The sequence below is a fragment of the Schistocerca gregaria genome, chromosome 4, assembly GCF_023897955.1.
Source record: "Schistocerca gregaria isolate iqSchGreg1 chromosome 4, iqSchGreg1.2, whole genome shotgun sequence".
NCBI classification, from domain to species: Eukaryota; Metazoa; Arthropoda; class Insecta; order Orthoptera; family Acrididae; genus Schistocerca; species Schistocerca gregaria.
The window spans coordinates 25,690,810-25,718,683 of record NC_064923.1 but is presented as its reverse complement, the minus strand read 5'-3'; the positions used below and the strand labels follow the sequence as shown (position 1 = coordinate 25,718,683).

Sequence of the window (27,874 nt, the reverse complement as noted above, 5' to 3'; positions counted from 1 at the left end):
GAAAATGGTCAACAGCAACGTTCACACGGTTTCGTACTGCTCAAGTGCTGCACTAAAACGGTATGTTTCTTTTTCATATCTGGAAAAACACGACCGAGAGAGGAATCAAACACGCAATCTTCGGATACGAAGTCCGACGCCTTATCCATTAGGCCACACGGTCACTGACAAACAAGTGGAACTTATATACGACTCATCTCAAAACGCTCACACCACTGAGGAGTTGTGTTTTCGTTCTACACAGACGCTGCCCCTTGCTCTTTCCCACCCATTTGATACATTCAACCTGCTACGAGACCTACCAAATATAGACTGGGAAACTAAACCACACACTTTGTGCATTCGGAAATGTAAGGCAGGGCGTCCCTCGCCGCATTTGCTACGATGTCCATTTGCTACTTCTGCAGAAGTGGCGGCGGCGACGACGACGACGACGACGACGACGACGACGACGACGACGACGACGACAACCGCGGAAGGCTCTGAGATATGTGAGAAATACATCTATAAAATATATTTCAGACTGTCCCATCCCACCTTATGCTGTACCGCTTTGGCAAATGCTTTATCTGCGCCATTCGCCTTAATCACATCTGAGAGTAATTCTTAATAAAACGCCTCTCGCTAATTGTTAGTCATCCCAGATACTGTTTGCTATAAGGCCACGACGCGCAACTGATATCCAAAATTCGTCTGCCTCCTGTGAGGATCGAACTCACGACCCCTGGTTTACTAGACCAGTGCTCTGCCACTGAGCTAAAGAGGCGCGGCCTAGCGGTACTTTTGCGTACTTCATTCTTACGGTCGTCTGGATCATCAGACTTCAGCTGACAACACTTCATATTACCGTCTAATATTTGCAGCTATGGCGACCCATTACTGCTTGCCTACACATCTGACACGTAAAGGAAGTGCTCTCCAAATAACACCACTTGCATTTCAGAACATGTCTTTCACACATGTCTACAAAATCACCTTCACCTTCAAATACAGTTTCGTAGCGACTGACGGAGACGTAGGCAAAGTTTAAAGTTGCTATTTCCATTACATCACGTTAATCAGAAAAACGGTAAGTTACATCTGCAGAGGAACAAAATTCCGTTCCTCCCCACGTGGGGCTCGAACCCACGACCCTGGGATTAAGAGCCTTATGTTCTACCGACTGAGCTAGCCGCGCTGCCTCGGTGAGTATATGCCGGTTAGCACGTCACACAGTACTCGTTTGGGTTGATTGGTCCCATACAGAACCTCCCCATGTTGCCTAATGTTTTCCTAACGTCACACTCGTCACGTAGTTCACTTTTATTTCATAATCATTTCTGAGAGGTAACAGAATTGCATGACAACCTGCAGAGCTAGTTTCGTCAAAATTAACACACATACTTGATGTGACTCATAAGCCGAACGAGTTACTTTCCGACGTTATTTTAGATGTGCAAGTGCCAGTCAAAAACACGCGGCGACGGCAATATGCAAACCAATTCGCTAGTTAACACCTGTCTTGTTGTGCGTGTTTCAAGCTCAAGAGCATCTCCAAGCAGAAAATGGTCAACAGCAACGTTCACACGGTTTCGTACTGCTCAAGTGCTGCACTAAAACGGTATGTTTCTTTTTCATATCTGGAAAAATACGACCGAGAGAGGAATCAAACACGCAATCTTCGGATACGAAGTCCGACGCCTTATCCATTAGGCCACACGGTCACTGACAAACAAGTGGAACTTATATACGACTCATCTCAAAACGCTCACACCACTGAGGAGTTGTGTTTTCGTTCTACACAGACGCTGCCCCTTGCTCTTTCCCACCCATTTGATACATTCAACCTGCTACGAGACCTACCAAATATAGACTGGGAAACTAAACCACACACTTTGTGCATTCGGAAATGTAAGGCAGGGCGTCCCTCGCCGCATTTGCTACGATGTCCATTTGCTACTTCTGCAGAAGTGGCGGCGGCGGCGACGACGACGACGACGACGACAACCGCGGAAGGCTCTGAGATATGTGAGAAATACATCTATAAAATATATTTCAGACTGTCCCATCCCACCTTATGCTGTACCGCTTTGGCAAATGCTTTATCTGCGCCATTCGCCTTAATCACATCTGAGAGTAATTCTTAATAAAACGCCTCTCGCTAATTGTTAGTCATCCCAGATACTGTTTGCTATAAGGCCACGGTTAGCACGTCACACAGTACTCGTTTGGGTTGATTGGTCCCATACAGAACCTCCCCATGTTGCCTAATGTTTTCCTAACGTCACACTCGTCACGTAGTTCACTTTTATTTCATAATCATTTCTGAGAGGTAACAGAATTGCATGACAACCTGCAGAGCTAGTTTCGTCAAAATTAACACACATACTTGATGTGACTCATAAGCCGAACGAGTTACTTTCCGACGTTATTTTAGATGTGCAAGTGCCAGTCAAAAACACGCGGCGACGGCAATATGCAAACCAATTCGCTAGTTAACACCGGTCTTGTTGTGCGTGTTTCAAGCTCAAGAGCATCTCCAAGCAGAAAATGGTCAACAGCAACGTTCACACGGTTTCGTACTGCTCAAGTGCTGCACTAAAACGGTATGTTTCTTTTTCATATCTGGAAAAATACGACCGAGAGAGGAATCAAACACGCAATCTTCGGATACGAAGTCCGACGCCTTATCCATTAGGCCACACGGTCACTGACAAACAAGTGGAACTTATATACGACTCATCTCAAAACGCTCACACCACTGAGGAGTTGTGTTTTCGTTCTACACAGACGCTGCCCCTTGCTCTTTCCCACCCATTTGATACATTCAACCTGCTACGAGACCTACCAAATATAGACTGGGAAACTAAACCACACACTTTGTGCATTCGGAAATGTAAGGCAGGGCGTCCCTCGCCGCATTTGCTACGATGTCCATTTGCTACTTCTGCAGAAGTGGCGGCGGCGGCGACGACGACGACGACGACGACAACCGCGGAAGGCTCTGAGATATGTGAGAAATACATCTATAAAATATATTTCAGACTGTCCCATCCCACCTTATGCTGTACCGCTTTGGCAAATGCTTTATCTGCGCCATTCGCCTTAATCACATCTGAGAGTAATTCTTAATAAAACGCCTCTCGCTAATTGTTAGTCATCCCAGATACTGTTTGCTATAAGGCCACGACGCGCAACTGATATCCAAAATTCGTCTGCCTCCTGTGAGGATCGAACTCACGACCCCTGGTTTACTAGACCAGTGCTCTGCCACTGAGCTAAAGAGGCGCGGCCTAGCGGTACTTTTGCGTACTTCATTCTTACGGTCGTCTGGATCATCAGACTTCAGCTGACAACACTTCATATTACCGTCTAATATTTGCAGCTATGGCGACCCATTACTGCTTGCCTACACATCTGACACGTAAAGGAAGTGCTCTCCAAATAACACCACTTGCATTTCAGAACATGTCTTTCACACATGTCTACAAAATCACCTTCACCTTCAAATACAGTTTCGTAGCGACTGACGGAGACGTAGGCAAAGTTTAAAGTTGCTATTTCCATTACATCACGTTAATCAGAAAAACGGTAAGTTACATCTGCAGAGGAACAAAATTCCGTTCCTCCCCACGTGGGGCTCGAACCCACGACCCTGGGATTAATAGCCTTATGTTCTACCGACTGAGCTAGCCGCGCTGCCTCGGTGTGTATATGCCGGTTAGCACGTCACACAGTACTCGTTTGGGTTGATTGGTCCCATACAGAACCTCCCCATGTTGCCTAATGTTTTCCTAACGTCACACTCGTCACGTAGTTCACTTTTATTTCATAATCATTTCTGAGAGGTAACAGAATTGCATGACAACCTGCAGAGCTAGTTTCGTCAAAATTAACACACATACTTGATGTGACTCATAAGCCGAACGAGTTACTTTCCGACGTTATTTTAGATGTGCAAGTGCCAGTCAAAAACACGCGGCGACGGCAATATGCAAACCAATTCGCTAGTTAACACCGGTCTTGTTGTGCGTGTTTTAAGCTGAAGAGCATCTCCAAGCAGAAAATGGTCAACAGCAACGTTCACACGGTTTCGTACTGCTCAAGTGCTGCACTAAAACGGTATGTTTCTTTTTCATATCTGGAAAAACACGACCGAGAGAGGAATCAAACACGCAATCTTCGGATACGAAGTCCGACGCCTTATCCATTAGGCCACACGGTCACTGACAAACAAGTGGAACTTATATACGACTCATCTCAAAACGCTCACACCACTGAGGAGTTGTGTTTTCGTTCTACACAGACGCTGCCCCTTGCTCTTTCCCACCCATTTGATACATTCAACCTGCTACGAGACCTACCAAATATAGACTGGGAAACTAAACCACACACTTTGTGCATTCGGAAATGTAAGGCAGGGCGTCCCTCGCCGCATTTGCTACGATGTCCATTTGCTACTTCTGCAGAAGTGGCGGCGGCGACGACGACGACGACGACGACGACGACGACGACGACGACGACGACGACGACGACAACCGCGGAAGGCTCTGAGATATGTGAGAAATACATCTATAAAATATATTTCAGACTGTCCCATCCCACCTTATGCTGTACCGCTTTGGCAAATGCTTTATCTGCGCCATTCGCCTTAATCACATCTGAGAGTAATTCTTAATAAAACGCCTCTCGCTAATTGTTAGTCATCCCAGATACTGTTTGCTATAAGGCCACGACGCGCAACTGATATCCAAAATTCGTCTGCCTCCTGTGAGGATCGAACTCACGACCCCTGGTTTACTAGACCAGTGCTCTGCCACTGAGCTAAAGAGGGGCGGCCTAGCGGTACTTTTGCGTACTTCATCCTTACGGTCGTCTGGATCATCAGACTTCAGCTGACAACACTTCATATTACCGTCTAATATTTGCAGCTATGGCGACCCATTACTGCTTGCCTACACATCTGACACGTAAAGGAAGTGCTCTCCAAATAACACCACTTGCATTTCAGAACATGTCTTTCACACATGTCTACAAAATCACCTTCACCTTCAAATACAGTTTCGTAGCGACTGACGGAGACGTAGGCAAAGTTTAAAGTTGCTATTTCCATTACATCACGTTAATCAGAAAAACGGTAAGTTACATCTGCAGAGGAACAAAATTCCGTTCCTCCCCACGTGGGGCTCGAACCCACGACCCTGGGATTAAGAGCCTTATGTTCTACCGACTGAGCTAGCCGCGCTGCCTCGGTGAGTATATGCCGGTTAGCACGTCACACAGTACTCGTTTGGGTTGATTGGTCCCATACAGAACCTCCCCATGTTGCCTAATGTTTTCCTAACGTCACACTCGTCACGTAGTTCACTTTTATTTCATAATCATTTCTGAGAGGTAACAGAATTGCATGACAACCTGCAGAGCTAGTTTCGTCAAAATTAACACACATACTTGATGTGACTCATAAGGCGAACGAGTTACTTTCCGACGTTATTTTAGATGTGCAAGTGCCAGTCAAAAACACGCGGCGACGGCAATATGCAAACCAATTCGCTAGTTAACACCGGTCTTGTTGTGCGTGTTTCAAGCTCAAGAGCATCTCCAAGCAGAAAATGGTCAACAGCAACGTTCACACGGTTTCGTACTGCTCAAGTGCTGCACTAAAACGGTATGTTTCTTTTTCATATCTGGAAAAACACGACCGAGAGAGGAATCAAACACGCAATCTTCGGATACGAAGTCCGACGCCTTATCCATTAGGCCACACGGTCACTGACAAACAAGTGGAACTTATATACGACTCATCTCAAAACGCTCACACCACTGAGGAGTTGTGTTTTCGTTCTACACAGACGCTGCCCCTTGCTCTTTCCCACCCATTTGATACATTCAACCTGCTACGAGACCTACCAAATATAGACTGGGAAACTAAACCACACACTTTGTGCATTCGGAAATGTAAGGCAGGGCGTCCCTCGCCGCATTTGCTACGATGTCCATTTGCTACTTCTGCAGAAGTGGCGGCGGCGACGACGATGACGACGACGACGACGACGACAACCGCGGAAGGCTCTGAGATATGTGAGAAATACATCTATAAAATATATTTCAGACTGCCCCATCCCACCTTATGCTGTACCGCTTTGGCAAATGCTTTATCTGCGCCATTCGCCTTAATCACATCTGAGAGTAATTCTTAATAAAACGCCTCTCGCTAATTGTTAGTCATCCCAGATACTGTTTGCTATAAGGCCACGACGCGCAACTGATATCCAAAATTCGTCTGCCTCCTGTGAGGATCGAACTCACGACCCCTGGTTTACTAGACCAGTGCTCTGCCACTGAGCTAAAGAGGCGCGGCCTAGCGGTACTTTTGCGTACTTCATCCTTACGGTCGTCTGGATCATCAGACTTCAGCTGACAACACTTCATATTACCGTCTAATATTTGCAGCTATGGCGACCCATTACTGCTTGCCTACACATCTGACACGTAAAGGAAGTGCTCTCCAAATAACACCACTTGCATTTCAGACCATGTCTTTCACACATGTCTACAAAATCACCTTCACCTTCAAATACAGTTTCGTAGCGACTGACGGAGACGTAGGCAAAGTTTAAAGTTGCTATTTCCATTACATCACGTTAATCAGAAAAACGGTAAGTTACATCTGCAGAGGAACAAAATTCCGTTCCTCCCCACGTGGGGCTCGAACCCACGACCCTCGGATTAAGAGCCTTATGTTCTACCGACTGAGCTAGCCGCGCTGCCTCGGTGAGTATATGCCGGTTAGCACGTCACACAGTACTCGTTTGGGTTGATTGGTCCCATACAGAACCTCCCCATGTTGCCTAATGTTTTCCTAACGTCACACTCGTCACGTAGTTCACTTTTATTTCATAATCATTTCTGAGAGGTAACAGAATTGCATGACAACCTGCAGAGCTAGTTTCGTCAAAATTAACACACATACTTGATGTGACTCATAAGCCGAACGAGTTACTTTCCGACGTTATTTTAGATGTGCAAGTGCCAGTCAAAAACACGCGGCGACGGCAATATGCAAACCAATTCGCTAGTTAACACCGGTCTTGTTGTGCGTGTTTCAAGCTCAAGAGCATCTCCAAGCAGAAAATGGTCAACAGCAACGTTCACACGGTTTCGTACTGCTCAAGTGCTGCACTAAAACGGTATGTTTCTTTTTCATATCTGGAAAAACACGACCGAGAGAGGAATCAAACACGCAATCTTCGGATACGAAGTCCGACGCCTTATCCATTAGGCCACACGGTCACTGACAAACAAGTGGAACTTATATACGACTCATCTCAAAACGCTCACACCACTGAGGAGTTGTGTTTTCGTTCTACACAGACGCTGCCCCTTGCTCTTTCCCACCCATTTGATACATTCAACCTGCTACGAGACCTACCAAATATAGACTGGGAAACTAAACCACACACTTTGTGCATTCGGAAATGTAAGGCAGGGCGTCCCTCGCCGCATTTGCTACGATGTCCATTTGCTACTTCTGCAGAAGTGGCGGCGGCGGCGGCGACGACGACGACCACGACGACGACGACGACGACGACAACCGCGGAAGGCTCTGAGATATGTGAGAAATACATCTATAAAATATATTTCAGACTGTCCCATCCCACCTTATGCTGTACCGCTTTGGCAAATGCTTTATCTGCGCCATTCGCCTTAATCACATCTGAGAGTAATTCTTAATAAAACGCCTCTCGCTAATTGTTAGTCATCCCAGATACTGTTTGCTATAAGGCCACGACGCGCAACTGATATCCAAAATTCGTCTGCCTCCTGTGAGGATCGAACTCACGACCCCTGGTTTACTAGACCAGTGCTCTGCCACTGAGCTAAAGAGGCGCGGCCTAGCGGTACTTTTGCGTACTTCATACTTACGGTCGTCTGGATCATCAGACTTCAGCTGACAACACTTCATATTACCGTCTAATATTTGCAGCTATGGCGACCCATTACTGCTTGCCTACACATCTGACACGTAAAGGAAGTGCTCTCCAAATAACACCACTTGCATTTCAGAACATGTCTTTCACACATGTCTACAAAATCACCTTCACCTTCAAATACAGTTTCGTAGCGACTGACGGAGACGTAGGCAAAGTTTAAAGTTGCTATTTCCATTACATCACGTTAATCAGAAAAACGGTAAGTTACATCTGCAGAGGAACAAAATTCCGTTCCTCCCCACGTGGGGCTCGAACCCACGACCCTGGGATTAAGAGCCTTATGTTCTACCGACTTTTTTTCTTCTAATTAACCCTTGGATTAAGAGTGTGACGCTCTACCAACTTTTTTTTTGTTTTTTTTTTTTTATTAAAGTCCGACGCCTTATCCATTTGTTTTTTTTTTTTTTTGTTTTTTTTTTTAGTTTTTTTTTTTTGTTCGTTGTAATTTGTATATTCGTTTGTTTTCTATCCATCTTCTTTGCTCGTTTCTGCTGTCTGTTTTGCGCTTTTGTTTCATTCAAAATACACCAAATTTAATATGTCGTAGAAATAACTGATCCTGGGAAGGACATATTCTTGATCTCATACGTTGCTTTATTCAGAATCACAATGAGACAAATGGAAGTCTTTGCAGTGAGTATAACCTTGACTATAGTACAGGAAAAACGAATTGTTATAACAGATATTCATGTTATCCACGTCCTACTTCATCTCAAGGACGATGTGAGGAAAATTTTGAAATGTTGACTGATACCGGTGCCCATATTGGTTGGTTGTGCGCCAGTGTTGGTGTGAGAGATATACTTGAAAATCTAAGACATTAGGCGCGCTGCCGGACAGAATATAGTGGATAAAATGTCCCATAAGCCATAGGTAGCTGTTATGTTTGGCTGCAGGGAAGAGTCGGTAGTCCGGGCGCAGAATGTCGTGGATCTGAATCGCATGAGGCGCAGTCCGGTTGAGCACAGCGAGTTTTTTGCGCGTCCAATTCCAGATGTGCACTTGATCCTTGCAGACAAACAGATGTGCAATAGTCTCAACCATGTGGCACAAGTCGCAGTAGGGACTGGGTGCAAGATTAATCCTGTGCCGCTTTTCTTTCGTCGGAATAGTGTCAGCGACCACGTCATACCATTTGGAGCGGACATCTGTCGGAAGCGTTGGATTATGGATGTTAGCCCAAACGAGGGACCAATTGCAAGCCGGATACTTCTTTTCCAAGGGGCCAGGCAGTGACGGCCGAAGTAAGTGGCGGTACAGTTTTACCGTCGGCTTCTTGAAAAGCTCGTCGTCGAGATAGCTACTTTCAAGGTAATACAGTGCTATATGCTGAAAGTGCGGGCCGACGTGGCCAATGTCCACAGGCGGAGATATATTGCGGGGGCGGGACAGTTGATAGAGCCGCTTCGTGACGGTGTCCTCGCTGGCGGTGAGTATCTGCCATGAGCGTTTCAGATACAGGGCTAGGGCATGAATGCCGGGGTTTTTCAAGCCAAGGCCTCCCATATCGCATGGCAGTGCTGTCGTGGTGAAGGAAACCTTAAAAATATTGAGCTTCCAGACGTACCAGGCGGCCGCCGCTAGGAGTGATCTTGCTACTGTGGGTGGCATAGGTAGGACGGCGGCAACAAATTGTAATTTAGAGAGGGCATCAGAGTTGACGAAAAAGGCTCGCTGCAGACGATCGAGGTGTCGCATGTTCTGGTCGCGCAGGAGTGCTTTTATCGCCTGAATTTTGGTTATCCAATTTTTGTGAGACATGTCCAGAGGCCGGGCCGTAACGTAGAGACCAAGGTGTTTTCTAGTCTGTACACAGGGCAGCCAAGCGTCGCCTGTGATAGGTCGTTCTTGACCAAGCGTTAAGGCGGCGGATTTATTGACGTTTAACATGGCACCACTATCTCTTTGGAATTCCTCAAGAATGCGTTTCGCTGCGGTGACATCGCGAACGTCGTTAAGAAGCACGCTGACATCGTCTGCGTAAGCTTGGACCACAGACTTGATACCATAAAACTGGAATCCAGGGAGGCTATGATGTAGATGGCGCAACAAGGGTTCCATGAGGATCGCATAGAGCGTCGTTGAAAGTGGACAGACTTGCTTGATATCCCGTGAGAGCTGGACGTACTCCGTCAATGTATTATTGATCAGGAAGCGTGTACGGGTACCACTGATACAGTTGTTGATGAGGTGGATAAAATTAAGACTGAAGCCCATTGATTCCATCACGCCGCTGAGATAGTGATAGTCAGCTCGATCGTAAGCCTTATCGAAGTCAAGAAATGCTATGGCCATAGGAGTGCGGGTGGCCCAGGTGAGGGAGACGAGATCCCGATATAGCGCCAAAATGGTGGACAGCGACCGACCACGGATCGCACTCATTTGGTATGGTCCCAGAAGATAGGGTAACAGCTGCCGTAATCGGGCATTGAGGGCGCGCGTCAGAAGCTTAAAGTCGGCATTGAGCAGAGTAATGGGCCGCAGATCTTTGGTGGTGGTCGGCGTCGGCGTCTTAGGTATTAAAACAGTTAACCCCTCTGTGAAGGCTGGGGGTAGAGCAATCCCACGTAGTACTTCATTGTACATCTCTGTGAGTTCGTCCCCTAATATAGGCCAGTATTTGACGTAAAACTCGACAGAGAGCCCGTCCGTGCCCGGAGATTTATTTCGTGGCGCAGCAAGCAGGGCATCCTTCAGTTCTTCTTTGGTAAAGGGAGCAAGCAGGTCCCGATTGAGGTCGTCGGTAATGCGGTACGGCGGGGGTCCAGAATGATACCATTCTCGCACTTTCTCATGTGGTACACCAGCACAGGTGTAAAGTGCAGCAAAGTGGTTGGTAACATGGTTTTTGATGTCTCGCTGTAGGGTATAACAAGCACCGTCTGCATCCTGCAACTTATGAATAAGTTTCCTACGCGCTGCACGTAACTGTTGGACGATATGATGGACTGACGTCTGCTGTTGCGGCAAGTTTGTGGAGTCACGTGCTCGAATCTGGTGACCGACGGCGGTGCAGGCCGTCAAGGATGTAATCTTGGTTTGGAGTCTGCGTACGTGCGTGATGTTATTAGGCACCTGATGATAATCCCGGTACAATTCTCGCAGGGCACAGAAATAGAATTCAGTGATTTCCTTCTCACCGCGAGCACGAATCCGGGCGTGGTGCTTGATGCAAGTAATGAGTTTCCCCTTTGCATGAAGCGTCCACCAATCAATCCACGTGGAATACGTGGGCCTGCTTGATGTTACGGAGTGCCAAACTGACCGGATCTCACGCTCTAAAGTGGCGTCTTGTAAGAGGCGACAGTTGAGTTGCCATCGTCCGAAGCCTCTATAAACTTTCTGCGGTGAGTGATTAAAGACGATGTGGTAAGCGATATGGTCACTGAAATTAACGGGCCAATATTCGCAAGTTCCCACGTCGGCTAAAAGACCGCGTTGCACATATATGCGATCTAACCTGCTGGAAGATGTCTGCGTAAAGTGAGTAAAGGCAACTTCATCTGGGTGTAAGGTCGCCCACGTGTCGACTGACTGCAATTCTGTAACCAGTGTTAGCAGTTCCTGGCTAAAGTTAAAGTTCGGCGTTTGATCGGTGCGGCGCAATACGCAGTTAAAGTCACCACCCATAATAATACGCAGACGCAAGTCGGTGATTAGATTCGCTATCTCTCCCGTGTAAAACTCCCTCCTCGCCGCTCGCGCGTTGGAACCGGAAGGGGCGTACACATTAAGAAGGAGTACATCATGGAACTGTGCGGCAATGCCTCGTCCGGTAGGTAACATGGACAAACAAGAACATTCAATGCCTTCCCGATACAGAATGATCGTACCTGCCTCCGTCCCTATATTGACAATGGCGTCATAACCGGGGACGTCGGCTAGGAGTGGAGTCAGTGCTTCCTGTACGAACAGAATATCTATATCAGCGGCCCGTAAATAATGTCGAAGGCTGTGGATTTTTGCTTGAGAGACAATGCGGTTAACATTTATGGTAGAAATCTTATAGGATTGTCGTGAACGGAGCGGTGTGGGATGAGTGGTCATCTGCAGATGAAAACAGGTACGATTTTTATCCCTTCAACAGTCGTCCGCTTCGGAGGTCGTATAAGTCTAGACGTCGCCGTCCGTGGATGCTGCATTGCGCCGAGACGTAAGCAGCGTATCACCAGTTGCCATCGGTTCTTCACGCTCGGGATTGCCAGTCATATCTTCAATATCATCCGCCCAATTATCGACAGACACAGCCGTCGTCGCGCCTGCTGCAGCAGTTCCGGAACCACATTGCGGGCCGTCACCCTGCACATCTGCAACTTGGGCCATCCGCGGTGGTGCACTAATATGTGCCCACCCCGTGTCAAGGTTGGATACATCATCGTCAATATTCATGGGTGAGGCCAACGACGGAAGACAATCTTCGGTCCCCGAAGTGTCATCGCAGATCATGCGGCCCGCGTGTTTGGCCTTTTCACGCAAGGGAGGTGCCGATTGAGCTGCCGCCGGACGAGCGATCCGACGTTTCTTGTGCTTTTTCGGGGAGGACCCACTGACAGAGGCTTCCGCATTCTTTAAAGGAAGAGGAAGAGTCTCTGTCTCTTGCTGGCTGTCAGTGGCGGTAGTGGCCGCCTCCACAACGTCAACCCTGGCTTCCTCACGTGAGGCGTCACGGGGCACCGCGGCAGGTAAGCCAGCGACCGGCAAAGCTTCCTGAGCGGTAGAGATTTCCATAGGTACATCTCCGTCATTCGTAACATCGGCCACACTAAGTCCGACTTCCGCAGCCGACGCAGTGGGTGTATTTGCACGGACCGCCGCTACATGAGTAGTCGGTAATATTGTCGGTTGCGGGGGAGGGCCCAGTTCACCCGCAGGCAGCTGCGTTACACGTCGTTGGATGCACTGTGCCCGGACGTGTCCCGTGGAATTACAGCCTGAACATGTACGAGGCTGTCCCTCATATATGATTATCGCCCTATATCCACAAATCGTTAGGTAGGACGGAATATGCCGTTGCAATTCGATCTTAATTTGCCGCACACCGTTCAAAACAGGGTACTTATGGAACGGGGCCCACTTTTCGGCAATGTTACTGATAATTTTGCCGTAGGACTTAATAGAAGCATTAATTTGTTCAGGCGAGATTTCAAAAGGCAACTCGAAAATCCTGACGGTACGAATATCAAGACCAGCGTGGACAACAGTCACCTCACCAACATTCCCGTCACTGTGTCGAAATTTATAGGTACCGCCACATGAATCGATGATTTTGTCGCACAATTCTGGGTCACGCAATTTGATATAAACTGTGCTACTGACAATAGACAAATGGATACCAATGATATCGGTGGGAGGCAATTTTACGTCTTCATCGAGAAATCGTTCGACTTCGTAATATTTCGGTCGAGAAAAACTTCCATCAAACATAAACTTCAAAGTATCTTTCCGCTCTGGGTGATCCATGTTAGGTTCTATTCGTTACAAACAAGATGTTTGCGCGCAGCAACGGCCCTCGACTCACCACGTGCCGCACCGCAGGCCGCAGCTGAGCACGTAAACAACGCTCCAGGCACGTCCGACCTGCACGACGGCCGCGCCTCGACTGACTGAGCTAGCCGCGCTGCCTCGGTGAGTATATGCCGGTTAGCACGTCACACAGTACTCGTTTGGGTTGATTGGTCCCATACAGAACCTCCCCATGTTGCCTAATGTTTTCCTAACGTCACACTCGTCACGTAGTTCACTTTTATTTCATAATCATTTCTGAGAGGTAACAGAATTGCATGACAACCTGCAGAGCTAGTTTCGTCAAAATTAACACACATACTTGATGTGACTCATAAGCCGAACGAGTTACTTTCCGACGTTATTTTAGATGTGCAAGTGCCAGTCAAAAACACGCGGCGACGGCAATATGCAAACCAATTCGCTAGTTAACACCGGTCTTGTTGTGCGTGTTTTAAGCTGAAGAGCATCTCCAAGCAGAAAATGGTCAACAGCAACATTCACACGGTTTCGTACTGCTCAAGTGCTACACTAAAACGGTATGTTTCTTTTTCAGATCTGGAAAAACACGACCGAGAGAGGAATCAAACACGCAATCTTCGGATACGAAGTCCGACGCCTTATCCATTAGGCCACACGGTCACTGACAAACAAGTGGAACTTATATACGACTCATCTCAAAACGCTCACACCACTGAGGAGTTGTGTTTTCGTTCTACACAGACGCTGCCCCTTGCTCTTTCCCACCCATTTGATACATTCAACCTGCTACGAGACCTACCAAACATAGACTGGGAAACTAAACCACACACTTTGTGCATTCGGAAATGTAAGGCAGGGCGTCCCTCGTCGCATTTGCTACGATGTCCATTTGCTACTTCTGCAGAAGTGGCGACGACGACGACGACGACGACGACAACCGCGGAAGGCTCTCAGATATGTGAGAAATACATCTATAAAAAATATTTCAGACTGTCCCATCCCACTTTATGCTGTACCGCTTTGGCAAATGCTTTATCTGCGCCATTCGCCTTAATCACATCTGAGAGTAATTCTTAATAAAACGCCTCTCGCTAATTGTTAGTCATCCCAGATACTGTTTGCTATAAGGCCACGACGCGCAACTGATATCCAAAATTCGTCTGCCTCCTGTGAGGATCGAACTCACGACCCCTGGTTTACTAGACCAGTGCTCTGCCACTGAGCTAAAGAGGCGCGGCCTAGCGGTACTTTTGCGTACTTCATCCTTACGGTCGTCTGGATCATCAGACTTCAGCTGACAACACTTCATATTACCGTCTAATATTTGCAGCTATGGCGACCCATTACTGCTTGCCTACACATCTGACACGTAAAGGAAGTGCTCTCCAAATAACACCACTTGCATTTCAGAACATGTCTTTCACACATGTCTACAAAATCCCCTTCACCTTCAAATACAGTTTCGTAGTGACTGACGGAGACGTAGGCAAAGTTTAAAGTTGCTATTTCCATTACATCACGTTAATCAGAAAAACGGTAAGTTACATCTGCAGAGGAACAAAATTCCGTTCCTCCCCACGTGGGGCTCGAACCCACGACCCTGGGATTAAGAGCCTTATGTTCTACCGACTGAGCTAGCCGCGCTGCCTCGGTGAGTATATGCCGGTTAGCACGTCACACAGTACTCGTTTGGGTTGATTGGTCCCATACAGAACCTCCCCATGTTGCCTAATGTTTTCCTAACGTCACACTCGTCACGTAGTTCACTTTTATTTCATAATCATTTCTGAGAGGTAACAGAATTGCATGACAACCTGCAGAGCTAGTTTCGTCAAAATTAACACACATACTTGATGTGACTCATAAGCCGAACGAGTTACTTTCCGACGTTATTTTAGATGTGCAAGTGCCAGTCAAAAACACGCGGCGACGGCAATATGCAAACCAATTCGCTAGTTAACACCGGTCTTGTTGTGCGTGTTTCAAGCTCAAGAGCATCTCCAAGCAGAAAATGGTCATCAGCAACGTTCACACGGTTTCGTACTGCTCAAGTGCTGCACTAAAACGGTATGTTTCTTTTTCATATCTGGAAAAACACGACCGAGAGAGGAATCAAACACGCAATCTTCGGATACGAAGTCCGACGCCTTATCCATTAGGCCACACGGTCACTGACAAACAAGTGGAACTTATATACGACTCATCTCAAAACGCTCACACCACTGAGGAGTTGTGTTTTCGTTCTACACAGACGCTGCCCCTTGCTCTTTCCCACCCATTTGATACATTCAACCTGCTACGAGACCTACCAAATATAGACTGGGAAACTAAACCACACACTTTGTGCACTCGGAAATGTAAGGCAGGGCGTCCCTCGCCGCATTTGCTACGATGTCCATTTGCTACTTCTGCAGAAGTGGCGGCGGCGGCGACGACGACGACGACGACGACGACGACGACGACGACGACGACAACCGCGGAAGGCTCTGAGATATGTGAGAAATACATCTATAAAATATATTTCAGACTGTCCCATCCCACCTTATGCTGTACCGCTTTGGCAAATGCTTTATCTGCGCCATTCGCCTTAATCACATCTGAGAGTAATTCTTAATAAAACGCCTCTCGCTAATTGTTAGTCATCCCAGATACTGTTTGCTATAAGGCCACGACGCGCAACTGATATCCAAAATTCGTCTGCCTCCTGTGAGGATCGAACTCACGACCCCTGGTTTACTAGACCAGTGCTCTGCCACTGAGCTAAAGAGGCGCGGCCTAGCGGTACTTTTGCGTACTTCATCCTTACGGTCGTCTGGATCATCAGACTTCAGCTGACAACACTTCATATTACCGTCTAATATTTGCAGCTATGGCGACCCATTACTGCTTGCCTACACATCTGACACGTAAAGGAAGTGCTCTCCAAATAACACCACTTGCATTTCAGAACATGTCTTTCACACATGTCTACAAAATCACCTTCACCTTCAAATACAGTTTCGTAGCGACTGACGGAGACGTAGGCAAAGTTTAAAGTTGCTATTTCCATTACATCACGTTAATCAGAAAAACGGTATGTTACATCTGCAGAGGAACAAAATTCCGTTCCTCCCCACGTGGGGCTCGAACCCACGACCCTGGGATTAAGAGCCTTATGTTCTACCGACTGAGCTAGCCGCGCTGCCTCGGTGAGTATATGCCGGTTAGCACGTCACACAGTACTCGTTTGGGTTGATTGGTCCCATACAGAACCTCCCCATGTTGCCTAATGTTTTCCTAACGTCACACTCGTCACGTAGTTCACTTTTATTTCATAATCATTTCTGAGAGGTAACAGAATTGCATGACAACCTGCAGAGCTAGTTTCGTCAAAATTAACACACATACTTGATGTGACTCATAAGCCGAACGAGTTACTTTCCGACGTTATTTTAGATGTGCAAGTGCCAGTCAAAAACACGCGGCGACGGCAATATGCAAACCAATTCGCTAGTTAACACCGGTCTTGTTGTGCGTGTTTTAAGCTGAAGAGCATCTCCAAGCAGAAAATGGTCAACAGCAACGTTCACACGGTTTCGTACTGCTTAAGTGCTGCACTAAAACGGTATGTTTCTTTTTCATATCTGGAAAAACACGACCGAGAGAGGAATCAAACACGCAATCTTCGCATACGAAGTCCGACGCCTTATCCATTAGGCCACATGGTCACTGACAAACAAGTGGAACTTATATACGACTCATCTCAAAACGCTCACACCACTGAGGAGTTGTGTTTTCGTTCTACACAGACGCTGCCCCTTGCTCTTTCCCACCCATTTGATACATTCAACCTGCTACGAGACCTACCAAATATAGACTGGGAAACTAAACCACACACTTTGTGCATTCGGAAATGTAAGGCAGGGCGTCCCTCGCCGCATTTGCTACGATGTCCATTTGCTACTTCTGCAGAAGTGGCGGCGGCGACGACGACGACGACGACGACAACCGCGGAAGGCTCTGAGATATGTGAGAAATACATCTATAAAATATACTTCAGACTGTCCCATCCCACCTTATGCTGTACCGCTTTGGCAAATGCTTTATCTGCGCCATTCGCCTTAATCACATCTGAGAGTAATTCTTAATAAAACGCCTCTCGCTAATTGTTAGTCATCCCAGATACTGTTTGCTATAAGGCCACGACGCGCAACTGATATCCAAAATTCGTCTGCCTCCTGTGAGGATCGAACTCACGACCCCTGGTTTACTAGACCAGTGCTCTGCCACTGAGCTAAAGAGGCGCGGCCTAGCGGTACTTTTGCGTACTTCATCCTTACGGTCGTCTGGATCATCAGACTTCAGCTGACAACACTTCATATTACCGTCTAATATTTGCAGCTATGGCGACCCATTACTGCTTGCCTACACATCTGACACGTAAAGGAAGTGCTCTCCAAATAACACCACTTGCATTTCAGAACATGTCTTTCACACATGTCTACAAAATCACCTTCACCTTCAAATACAGTTTCGTAGCGACTGACGGAGACGTAGGCAAAGTTTAAAGTTGCTATTTCCATTACATCACGTTAATCAGAAAAACGGTAAGTTACATCTGCAGAGGAACAAAATTCCGTTCCTCCCCACGTGGGGCTCCAACCCACGACCCTGGGATTAAGAGCCTTATGTTCTACCGACTGAGCTAGCCGCGCTGCCTCGGTGAGTATATGCCGGTTAGCACGTCACACAGTACTCGTTTGGGTTGATTGGTCCCATACAGAACCTCCCCATGTTGCCTAATGTTTTCCTAACGTCACACTCGTCACGTAGTTCACTTTTATTTCATAATCATTTCTGAGAGGTAACAGAATTGCATGACAACCTGCAGAGCTAGTTTCGTCAAAATTAACACACATACTTGATGTGACTCATAAGCCGAACGAGTTACTTTCCGACGTTATTTTAGATGTGCAAGTGCCAGTCAAAAACACGCGGCGACGGCAATATGCAAACCAATTCGCTAGTTAACACCGGTCTTGTTGTGCGTGTTTCAAGCTCAAGAGCATCTCCAAGCAGAAAATGGTCAACAGCAACGTTCACACGGTTTCGTACTGCTCAAGTGCTGCACTAAAACGGTATGTTTCTTTTTCATATCTGGAAAAACACGACCGAGAGAGGAATCAAACACGCAATCTTCGGATACGAAGTCCGACGCCTTATCCATTAGGCCACACGGTCACTGACAAACAAGTGGAACTTATATACGACTCATCTCAAAACGCTCACACCACTGAGGAGTTGTGTTTTCGTTCTACACAGACGCTGCCCCTTGCTCTTTCCCACCCATTTGATACATTCAACCTGCTACGAGACCTACCAAATATAGACTGGGAAACTAAACCACACACTTTGTGCATTCGGAAATGTAAGGCAGGGCGTCCCTCGCCGCATTTGCTACGATGTCCATTTGCTACTTCTGCAGAAGTGGCGGCGGCGACGACGACGACGACGACGACGACGACAACCGCGGAAGGCTCTGAGATATGTGAGAAATACATCTATAAAATATATTTCAGACTGTCCCATCCCACCTTATGCTGTACCGCTTTGGCAAATGCTTTATCTGCGCCATTCGCCTTAATCACATCTGAGAGTAATTCTTAATAAAACGCCTCTCGCTAATTGTTAGTCATCCCAGATACTGTTTGCTATAAGGCCACGACGCGCAACTGATATCCAAAATTCGTCTGCCTCCTGTGAGGATCGAACTCACGACCCCTGGTTTACTAGACCAGTGCTCTGCCACTGAGCTAAAGAGGCGCGGCCTAGCGGTACTTTTGCGTACTTCATCCTTACGGTCGTCTGGATCATCAGACTTCAGCTGACAACACTTCATATTACCGTCTAATATTTGCAGCTATGGCGACCCATTACTGCTTGCCTACACATCTGACACGTAAAGGAAGTGCTCTCCAAATAACACCACTTGCATTTCAGAACATGTCTTTCACACATGTCTACAAAATCGCCTTCACCTTCAAATACAGTTTCGTAGCGACTGACGGAGACGTAGGCAAAGTTTAAAGTTGCTATTTCCATTACATCACGTTAATCAGAAAAACGGTAAGTTACATCTGCAGAGGAACAAAATTCCGTTCCTCCCCACGTGGGGCTCCAACCCACGACCCTGGGATTAAGAGCCTTATGTTCTACCGACTGAGCTAGCCGCGCTGCCTCGGTGAGTATATGCCGGTTAGCACGTCACACAGTACTCGTTTGGGTTGATTGGTCCCATACAGAACCTCCCCATGTTGCCTAATGTTTTCCTAACGTCACACTCGTCACGTAGTTCACTTTTATTTCATAATCATTTCTGAGAGGTAACAGAATTGCATGACAACCTGCAGAGCTAGTTTCGTCAAAATTAACACACATACTTGATGTGACTCATAAGCCGAACGAGTTACTTTCCGACGTTATTTTAGATGTGCAAGTGCCAGTCAAAAACACGTGGCGACGGCAATATGCAAACCAATTCGCTAGTTAACACCGGTCTTGTTGTGCGTGTTTCAAGCTCAAGAGCATCTCCAAGCAGAAAATGGTCAACAGCAACGTTCACACGGTTTCGTACTGCTCAAGTGCTGCACTAAAACGGTATGTTTCTTTTTCATATCTGGAAAAACACGACCGAGAGAGGAAACAAACACGCAATCTTCGGATTCGAAGTCCGACGCCTTATCCATTAGGCCACACGGTCACTGACAAACAAGTGGAACTTATATACGACTCATCTCAAAACGCTCACACCACTGAGGAGTTGTGTTTTCGTTCTACACAGACGCTGCCCCTTGCTCTTTCCCACCCATTTGATACATTCAACCTGCTACGAGACCTACCAAATATAGACTGGGAAACTAAACCACACACTTTGTGCACTCGGAAATGTAAGGCAGGGCGTCCCTCGCCGCATTTGCTACGATGTCCATTTGCTACTTCTGCAGAAGTGGCGGCGGCGACGACGATGACGACGACGACGACGACGACGACAACCGCGGAAGGCTCTGAGATATGTGAGAAATACATCTATAAAATATATTTCAGACTGTCCCATCCCACCTTATGCTGTACCGCTTTGGCAAATGCTTTATCTGCGCCATTCGCCTTAATCACATCTGAGAGTAATTCTTAATAAAACGCCTCTCGCTAATTGTTAGTCATCCCAGATACTGTTTGCTATAAGGCCACGACGCGCAACTGATATCCAAAATTCGTCTGCCTCCTGTGAGGATCGAACTCACGACCCCTGGTTTACTAGACCAGTGCTCTGCCACTGAGCTAAAGAGGCGCGGCCTAGCGGTACTTTTGCGTACTTCATCCTTACGGTCGTCTGGATCATCAGACTTCAGCTGACAACACTTCATATTACCGTCTAATATTTGCAGCTATGGCGACCCATTACTGCTTGCCTACACATCTGACACGTAAAGGAAGTGCTCTCCAAATAACACCACTTGCATTTCAGAACATGTCTTTCACACATGTCTACAAAATCACCTTCACCTTCAAATACAGTTTCGTAGCGACTGACGGAGACGTAGGCAAAGTTTAAAGTTGCTATTTCCATTACATCACGTTAATCAGAAAAACGGTAAGTTACATCTGCAGAGGAACAAAATTCCGTTCCTCCCCACGTGGGGCTCCAACCCACGACCCTGGGATTAAGAGCCTTATGTTCTACCGACTGAGCTAGCCGCGCTGCCTCGGTGAGTATATGCCGGTTAGCACGTCACACAGTACTCGTTTGGGTTGATTGGTCCCATACAGAACCTCCCCATGTTGCCTAATGTTTTCCTAACGTCACACTCGTCACGTAGTTCACTTTTATTTCATAATCATTTCTGAGAGGTAACAGAATTGCATGACAACCTGCAGAGCTAGTTTCGTCAAAATTAACACACATACTTGATGTGACTCATAAGCCGAACGAGTTACTTTCCGACGTTATTTTAGATGTGCAAGTGCCAGTCAAAAACACGCGGCGACGGCAATATGCAAACCAATTCGCTAGTTAACACCGGTCTTGTTGTGCGTGTTTTAAGCTGAAGAGCATCTCCAAGCAGAAAATGGTCAACAGCAACGTTCACACGGTTTCGTACTGCTCAAGTGCTGCACTAAAACGGTATGTTTCTTTTTCATATCTGGAAAAACACGACCGAGAGAGGAATCAAACACGCAATCTTCGGATACGAAGTCCGACGCCTTATCCATTAGGCCACACGGTCACTGACAAACAAGTGGAACTTATATACGACTCATCTCAAAACGCTCACACCACTGAGGAGTTGTGTTTTCGTTCTACACAGACACTGCCCCTTGCTCTTTCCCACCCATTTGATACATTCAACCTGCTACGAGACCTACCAAATATAGACTGGGAAACTAAACCACACACTTTGTGCATTCGGAAATGTAAGGCAGGGCGTCCCTCGCCGCATTTGCTACGATGTCCATTTGCTACTTCTGCAGAAGTGGCGGCGGCGGCGGCGGCGACGACGACGACGACGACGACGACGACGACGACGACGACGACGACGACGACGACGACAACCGCGGAAGGCTCTGAGATATGTGAGAAATACATCTATAAAATATATTTCAGACTGTCCCATCCCACCTTATGCTGTACCGCTTTGGCAAATGCTTTATCTGCGCCATTCGCCTTAATCACATCTGAGAGTAATTCTTAATAAAACGCCTCTCGCTAATTGTTAGTCATCCCAGATACTGTTTGCTATAAGGCCACGACGCGCAACTGATATCCAAAATTCGTCTGCCTCCTGTGAGGATCGAACTCACGACCCCTGGTTTACTAGACCAGTGCTCTGCCACTGAGCTAAAGAGGCGCGGCCTAGCGGTACTTTTGCGTACTTCATTCTTACGGTCGTCTGGATCATCAGACTTCAGCTGACAACACTTCATATTACCGTCTAATATTTGCAGCTATGGCGACCCATTACTGCTTGCCTACACATCTGACACGTAAAGGAAGTGCTCTCCAAATAACACCACTTGCATTTCAGAACATGTCTTTCACACATGTCTACAAAATCACCTTCACCTTCAAATACAGTTTCGTAGCGACTGACGGAGACGTAGGCAAAGTTTAAAGTTGCTATTTCCATTACATCACGTTAATCAGAAAAACGGTAAGTTACATCTGCAGAGGAACAAAATTCCGTTCCTCCCCACGTGGGGCTCGAACCCACGACCCTGGGATTAAGAGCCTTATGTTCTACCGACTGAGCTAGCCGCGCTGCCTCGGTGAGTATATGCCGGTTAGCACGTCACACAGTACTCGTTTGGGTTGATTGGTCCCATACAGAACCTCCCCATGTTGCCTAATGTTTTCCTAACGTCACACTCGTCACGTAGTTCACTTTTATTTCATAATCATTTCTGAGAGGTAACAGAATTGCATGACAACCTGCAGAGCTAGTTTCGTCAAAATTAACACACATACTTGATGTGACTCATAAGCCGAACGAGTTACTTTCCGACGTTATTTTAGATGTGCAAGTGCCAGTCAAAAACACGCGGCGACGGCAATATGCAAACCAATTCGCTAGTTAACACCGGTCTTGTTGTGCGTGTTTTAAGCTGAAGAGCATCTCCAAGCAGAAAATGGTCAACAGCAACATTCACACGGTTTCGTACTGCTCAAGTGCTACACTAAAACGGTAAGTTTCTTTTTCAGATCTGGAAAAACACGACCGAGAGAGGAATCAAACACGCAATCTTCGGATACGAAGTCCGACGCCTTATCCATTAGGCCACACGGTCACTGACAAACAAGTGGAACTTATATACGACTCATCTCAAAACGCTCACACCACTGAGGAGTTGTGTTTTCGTTCTACACAGACGCTGCCCCTTGCTCTTTCCCACCCATTTGATACATTCAACCTGCTACGAGACCTACCAAATATAGACTGGGAAACTAAACCACACACTTTGTGCATTCGGAAATGTAAGGCAGGGCGTCCCTCGCCGCATTTGCTACGATGTCCATTTGCTACTTCTGCAGAAGTGGCGGCGGCGGCGGCGACGACGACGACGACGACGACAACCGCGGAAGGCTCTGAGATATGTGAGAAATACATCTATAAAATATATTTCAGACTGTCCCATCCCACCTTATGCTGTACCGCTTTGGCAAATGCTTTATCTGCGCCATTCGCCTTAATCACATCTGAGAGTAATTCTTAATAAAACGCCTCTCGCTAATTGTTAGTCATCCCAGATACTGTTTGCTATAAGGCCACGACGCGCAACTGATATCCAAAATTCGTCTGCCTCCTGTGAGGATCGAACTCACGACCCCTGGTTTACTAGACCAGTGCTCTGCCACTGAGCTAAAGAGGCGCGGCCTAGCGGTACTTTTGCGTACTTCATTCTTACGGTCGTCTGGATCATCAGACTTCAGCTGACAACACTTCATATTACCGTCTAATATTTGCAGCTATGGCGACCCATTACTGCTTGCCTACACATCTGACACGTAAAGGAAGTGCTCTCCAAATAACACCACTTGCATTTCAGAACATGTCTTTCACACATGTCTACAAAATCACCTTCACCTTCAAATACAGTTTCGTAGCGACTGACGGAGACGTAGGCAAAGTTTAAAGTTGCTATTTCCATTACATCACGTTAATCAGAAAAACGGTAAGTTACATCTGCAGAGGAACAAAATTCCGTTCCTCCCCACGTGGGGCTCGAACCCACGACCCTGGGATTAAGAGCCTTATGTTCTACCGACTGAGCTAGCCGCGCTGCCTCGGTGTGTATATGCCGGTTAGCACGTCACACAGTACTCGTTTGGGTTGATTGGTCCCATACAGAACCTCCCCATGTTGCCTAATGTTTTCCTAACGTCACACTCGTCACGTAGTTCACTTTTATTTCATAATCATTTCTGAGAGGTAACAGAATTGCATGACAACCTGCAGAGCTAGTTTCGTCAAAATTAACACACATACTTGATGTGACTCATAAGCCGAACGAGTTACTTTCCGACGTTATTTTAGATGTGCAAGTGCCAGTCAAAAACACGCGGCGACGGCAATATGCAAACCAATTCGCTAGTTAACACCGGTCTTGTTGTGCGTGTTTTAAGCTGAAGAGCATCTCCAAGCAGAAAATGGTCAACAGCAACGTTCACACGGTTTCGTACTGCTCAAGTGCTGCACTAAAACGGTATGTTTCTTTTTCATATCTGGAAAAACACGACCGAGAGAGGAATCAAACACGCAATCTTCGGATACGAAGTCCGACGCCTTATCCATTAGGCCACACGGTCACTGACAAACAAGTGGAACTTATATACGACTCATCTCAAAACGCTCACACCACTGAGGAGTTGTGTTTTCGTTCTACACAGACGCTGCCCCTTGCTCTTTCCCACCCATTTGATACATTCAACCTGCTACGAGACCTACCAAATATAGACTGGGAAACTAAACCACACACTTTGTGCATTCGGAAATGTAAGGCAGGGCGTCCCTCGCCGCATTTGCTACGATGTCCATTTGCTACTTCTGCAGAAGTGGCGGCGGCGACGACGACGACGACGACGACGACGACGACGACGACGACGACAACCGCGGAAGGCTCTGAGATATGTGAGAAATACATCTATAAAATATATTTCAGACTGTCCCATCCCACCTTATGCTGTACCGCTTTGGCAAATGCTTTATCTGCGCCATTCGCCTTAATCACATCTGAGAGTAATTCTTAATAAAACGCCTCTCGCTAATTGTTAGTCATCCCAGATACTGTTTGCTATAAGGCCACGACGCGCAACTGATATCCAAAATTCGTCTGCCTCCTGTGAGGATCGAACTCACGACCCCTGGTTTACTAGACCAGTGCTCTGCCACTGAGCTAAAGAGGGGCGGCCTAGCGGTACTTTTGCGTACTTCATCCTTACGGTCGTCTGGATCATCAGACTTCAGCTGACAACACTTCATATTACCGTCTAATATTTGCAGCTATGGCGACCCATTACTGCTTGCCTACACATCTGACACGTAAAGGAAGTGCTCTCCAAATAACACCACTTGCATTTCAGAACATGTCTTTCACACATGTCTACAAAATCACCTTCACCTTCAAATACAGTTTCGTAGCGACTGACGGAGACGTAGGCAAAGTTTAAAGTTGCTATTTCCATTACATCACGTTAATCAGAAAAACGGTAAGTTACATCTGCAGAGGAACAAAATTCCGTTCCTCCCCACGTGGGGCTCGAACCCACGACCCTGGGATTAAGAGCCTTATGTTCTACCGACTGAGCTAGCCGCGCTGCCTCGGTGAGTATATGCCGGTTAGCACGTCACACAGTACTCGTTTGGGTTGATTGGTCCCATACAGAACCTCCCCATGTTGCCTAATGTTTTCCTAACGTCACACTCGTCACGTAGTTCACTTTTATTTCATAATCATTTCTGAGAGGTAACAGAATTGCATGACAACCTGCAGAGCTAGTTTCGTCAAAATTAACACACATACTTGATGTGACTCATAAGGCGAACGAGTTACTTTCCGACGTTATTTTAGATGTGCAAGTGCCAGTCAAAAACACGCGGCGACGGCAATATGCAAACCAATTCGCTAGTTAACACCGGTCTTGTTGTGCGTGTTTCAAGCTCAAGAGCATCTCCAAGCAGAAAATGGTCAACAGCAACGTTCACACGGTTTCGTACTGCTCAAGTGCTGCACTAAAACGGTATGTTTCTTTTTCATATCTGGAAAAACACGACCGAGAGAGGAATCAAACACGCAATCTTCGGATACGAAGTCCGACGCCTTATCCATTAGGCCACACGGTCACTGACAAACAAGTGGAACTTATATACGACTCATCTCAAAACGCTCACACCACTGAGGAGTTGTGTTTTCGTTCTACACAGACGCTGCCCCTTGCTCTTTCCCACCCATTTGATACATTCAACCTGCTACGAGACCTACCAAATATAGACTGGGAAACTAAACCACACACTTTGTGCATTCGGAAATGTAAGGCAGGGCGTCCCTCGCCGCATTTGCTACGATGTCCATTTGCTACTTCTGCAGAAGTGGCGGCGGCGACGACGATGACGACGACGACGACGACGACAACCGCGGAAGGCTCTGAGATATGTGAGAAATACATCTATAAAATATATTTCAGACTGCCCCATCCCACCTTATGCTGTACCGCTTTGGCAAATGCTTTATCTGCGCCATTCGCCTTAATCACATCTGAGAGTAATTCTTAATAAAACGCCTCTCGCTAATTGTTAGTCATCCCAGATACTGTTTGCTATAAGGCCACGACGCGCAACTGATATCCAAAATTCGTCTGCCTCCTGTGAGGATCGAACTCACGACCCCTGGTTTACTAGACCAGTGCTCTGCCACTGAGCTAAAGAGGCGCGGCCTAGCGGTACTTTTGCGTACTTCATCCTTACGGTCGTCTGGATCATCAGACTTCAGCTGACAACACTTCATATTACCGTCTAATATTTGCAGCTATGGCGACCCATTACTGCTTGCCTACACATCTGACACGTAAAGGAAGTGCTCTCCAAATAACACCACTTGCATTTCAGACCATGTCTTTCACACATGTCTACAAAATCACCTTCACCTTCAAATACAGTTTCGTAGCGACTGACGGAGACGTAGGCAAAGTTTAAAGTTGCTATTTCCATTACATCACGTTAATCAGAAAAACGGTAAGTTACATCTGCAGAGGAACAAAATTCCGTTCCTCCCCACGTGGGGCTCGAACCCACGACCCTGGGATTAAGAGCCTTATGTTCTACCGACTGAGCTAGCCGCGCTGCCTCGGTGAGTATATGCCGGTTAGCACGTCACACAGTACTCGTTTGGGTTGATTGGTCCCATACAGAACCTCCCCATGTTGCCTAATGTTTTCCTAACGTCACACTCGTCACGTAGTTCACTTTTATTTCATAATCATTTCTGAGAGGTAACAGAATTGCATGACAACCTGCAGAGCTAGTTTCGTCAAAATTAACACACATACTTGATGTGACTCATAAGCCGAACGAGTTACTTTCCGACGTTATTTTAGATGTGCAAGTGCCAGTCAAAAACACGCGGCGACGGCAATATGCAAACCAATTCGCTAGTTAACACCGGTCTTGTTGTGCGTGTTTCAAGCTCAAGAGCATCTCCAAGCAGAAAATGGTCAACAGCAACGTTCACACGGTTTCGTACTGCTCAAGTGCTGCACTAAAACGGTATGTTTCTTTTTCATATCTGGAAAAACACGACCGAGAGAGGAATCAAACACGCAATCTTCGGATACGAAGTCCGACGCCTTATCCATTAGGCCACACGGTCACTGACAAACAAGTGGAACT

General features: G+C 46.9%; 14 non-coding genes across 14 annotated transcripts; all 14 read right to left on the bottom strand.

The window, feature by feature from the left end:
- Window positions 1-694: 694 nt before the first annotated feature.
- On the bottom strand, window positions 695-766 carry Trnat-agu (transfer RNA threonine (anticodon AGU)). The gene has a single exon. It is a non-coding gene; the product is annotated as a tRNA-Thr (tRNA).
- A 2,429-nt stretch (window positions 767-3,195) lies between these two features.
- Trnat-agu (transfer RNA threonine (anticodon AGU)) lies at window positions 3,196-3,267 on the bottom strand. The gene has a single exon. It is a non-coding gene; the product is annotated as a tRNA-Thr (tRNA).
- Window positions 3,268-4,741: 1,474 nt separating this feature from the next.
- Window positions 4,742-4,815, bottom strand: Trnat-agu (transfer RNA threonine (anticodon AGU)). Its single transcript has one exon. It is a non-coding gene; the product is annotated as a tRNA-Thr (tRNA).
- Window positions 4,816-6,263: 1,448 nt separating this feature from the next.
- Window positions 6,264-6,335, bottom strand: Trnat-agu (transfer RNA threonine (anticodon AGU)). Its single transcript has one exon. It is a non-coding gene; the product is annotated as a tRNA-Thr (tRNA).
- A 1,462-nt stretch (window positions 6,336-7,797) lies between these two features.
- Trnat-agu (transfer RNA threonine (anticodon AGU)) lies at window positions 7,798-7,869 on the bottom strand. The gene has a single exon. It is a non-coding gene; the product is annotated as a tRNA-Thr (tRNA).
- A 6,749-nt stretch (window positions 7,870-14,618) lies between these two features.
- Trnat-agu (transfer RNA threonine (anticodon AGU)) lies at window positions 14,619-14,690 on the bottom strand. The gene has a single exon. It is a non-coding gene; the product is annotated as a tRNA-Thr (tRNA).
- A 1,465-nt stretch (window positions 14,691-16,155) lies between these two features.
- Window positions 16,156-16,227, bottom strand: Trnat-agu (transfer RNA threonine (anticodon AGU)). Its single transcript has one exon. It is a non-coding gene; the product is annotated as a tRNA-Thr (tRNA).
- A 1,441-nt stretch (window positions 16,228-17,668) lies between these two features.
- On the bottom strand, window positions 17,669-17,740 carry Trnat-agu (transfer RNA threonine (anticodon AGU)). The gene has a single exon. It is a non-coding gene; the product is annotated as a tRNA-Thr (tRNA).
- A 1,447-nt stretch (window positions 17,741-19,187) lies between these two features.
- Window positions 19,188-19,259, bottom strand: Trnat-agu (transfer RNA threonine (anticodon AGU)). Its single transcript has one exon. It is a non-coding gene; the product is annotated as a tRNA-Thr (tRNA).
- A 1,453-nt stretch (window positions 19,260-20,712) lies between these two features.
- Trnat-agu (transfer RNA threonine (anticodon AGU)) lies at window positions 20,713-20,784 on the bottom strand. The gene has a single exon. It is a non-coding gene; the product is annotated as a tRNA-Thr (tRNA).
- A 1,486-nt stretch (window positions 20,785-22,270) lies between these two features.
- Window positions 22,271-22,342, bottom strand: Trnat-agu (transfer RNA threonine (anticodon AGU)). The gene has a single exon. It is a non-coding gene; the product is annotated as a tRNA-Thr (tRNA).
- A 1,447-nt stretch (window positions 22,343-23,789) lies between these two features.
- Trnat-agu (transfer RNA threonine (anticodon AGU)) lies at window positions 23,790-23,861 on the bottom strand. Its single transcript has one exon. It is a non-coding gene; the product is annotated as a tRNA-Thr (tRNA).
- A 1,462-nt stretch (window positions 23,862-25,323) lies between these two features.
- Trnat-agu (transfer RNA threonine (anticodon AGU)) lies at window positions 25,324-25,397 on the bottom strand. The gene has a single exon. It is a non-coding gene; the product is annotated as a tRNA-Thr (tRNA).
- A 1,448-nt stretch (window positions 25,398-26,845) lies between these two features.
- On the bottom strand, window positions 26,846-26,917 carry Trnat-agu (transfer RNA threonine (anticodon AGU)). Its single transcript has one exon. It is a non-coding gene; the product is annotated as a tRNA-Thr (tRNA).
- Between the last annotated feature and the right edge of the window lie 957 nt (window positions 26,918-27,874).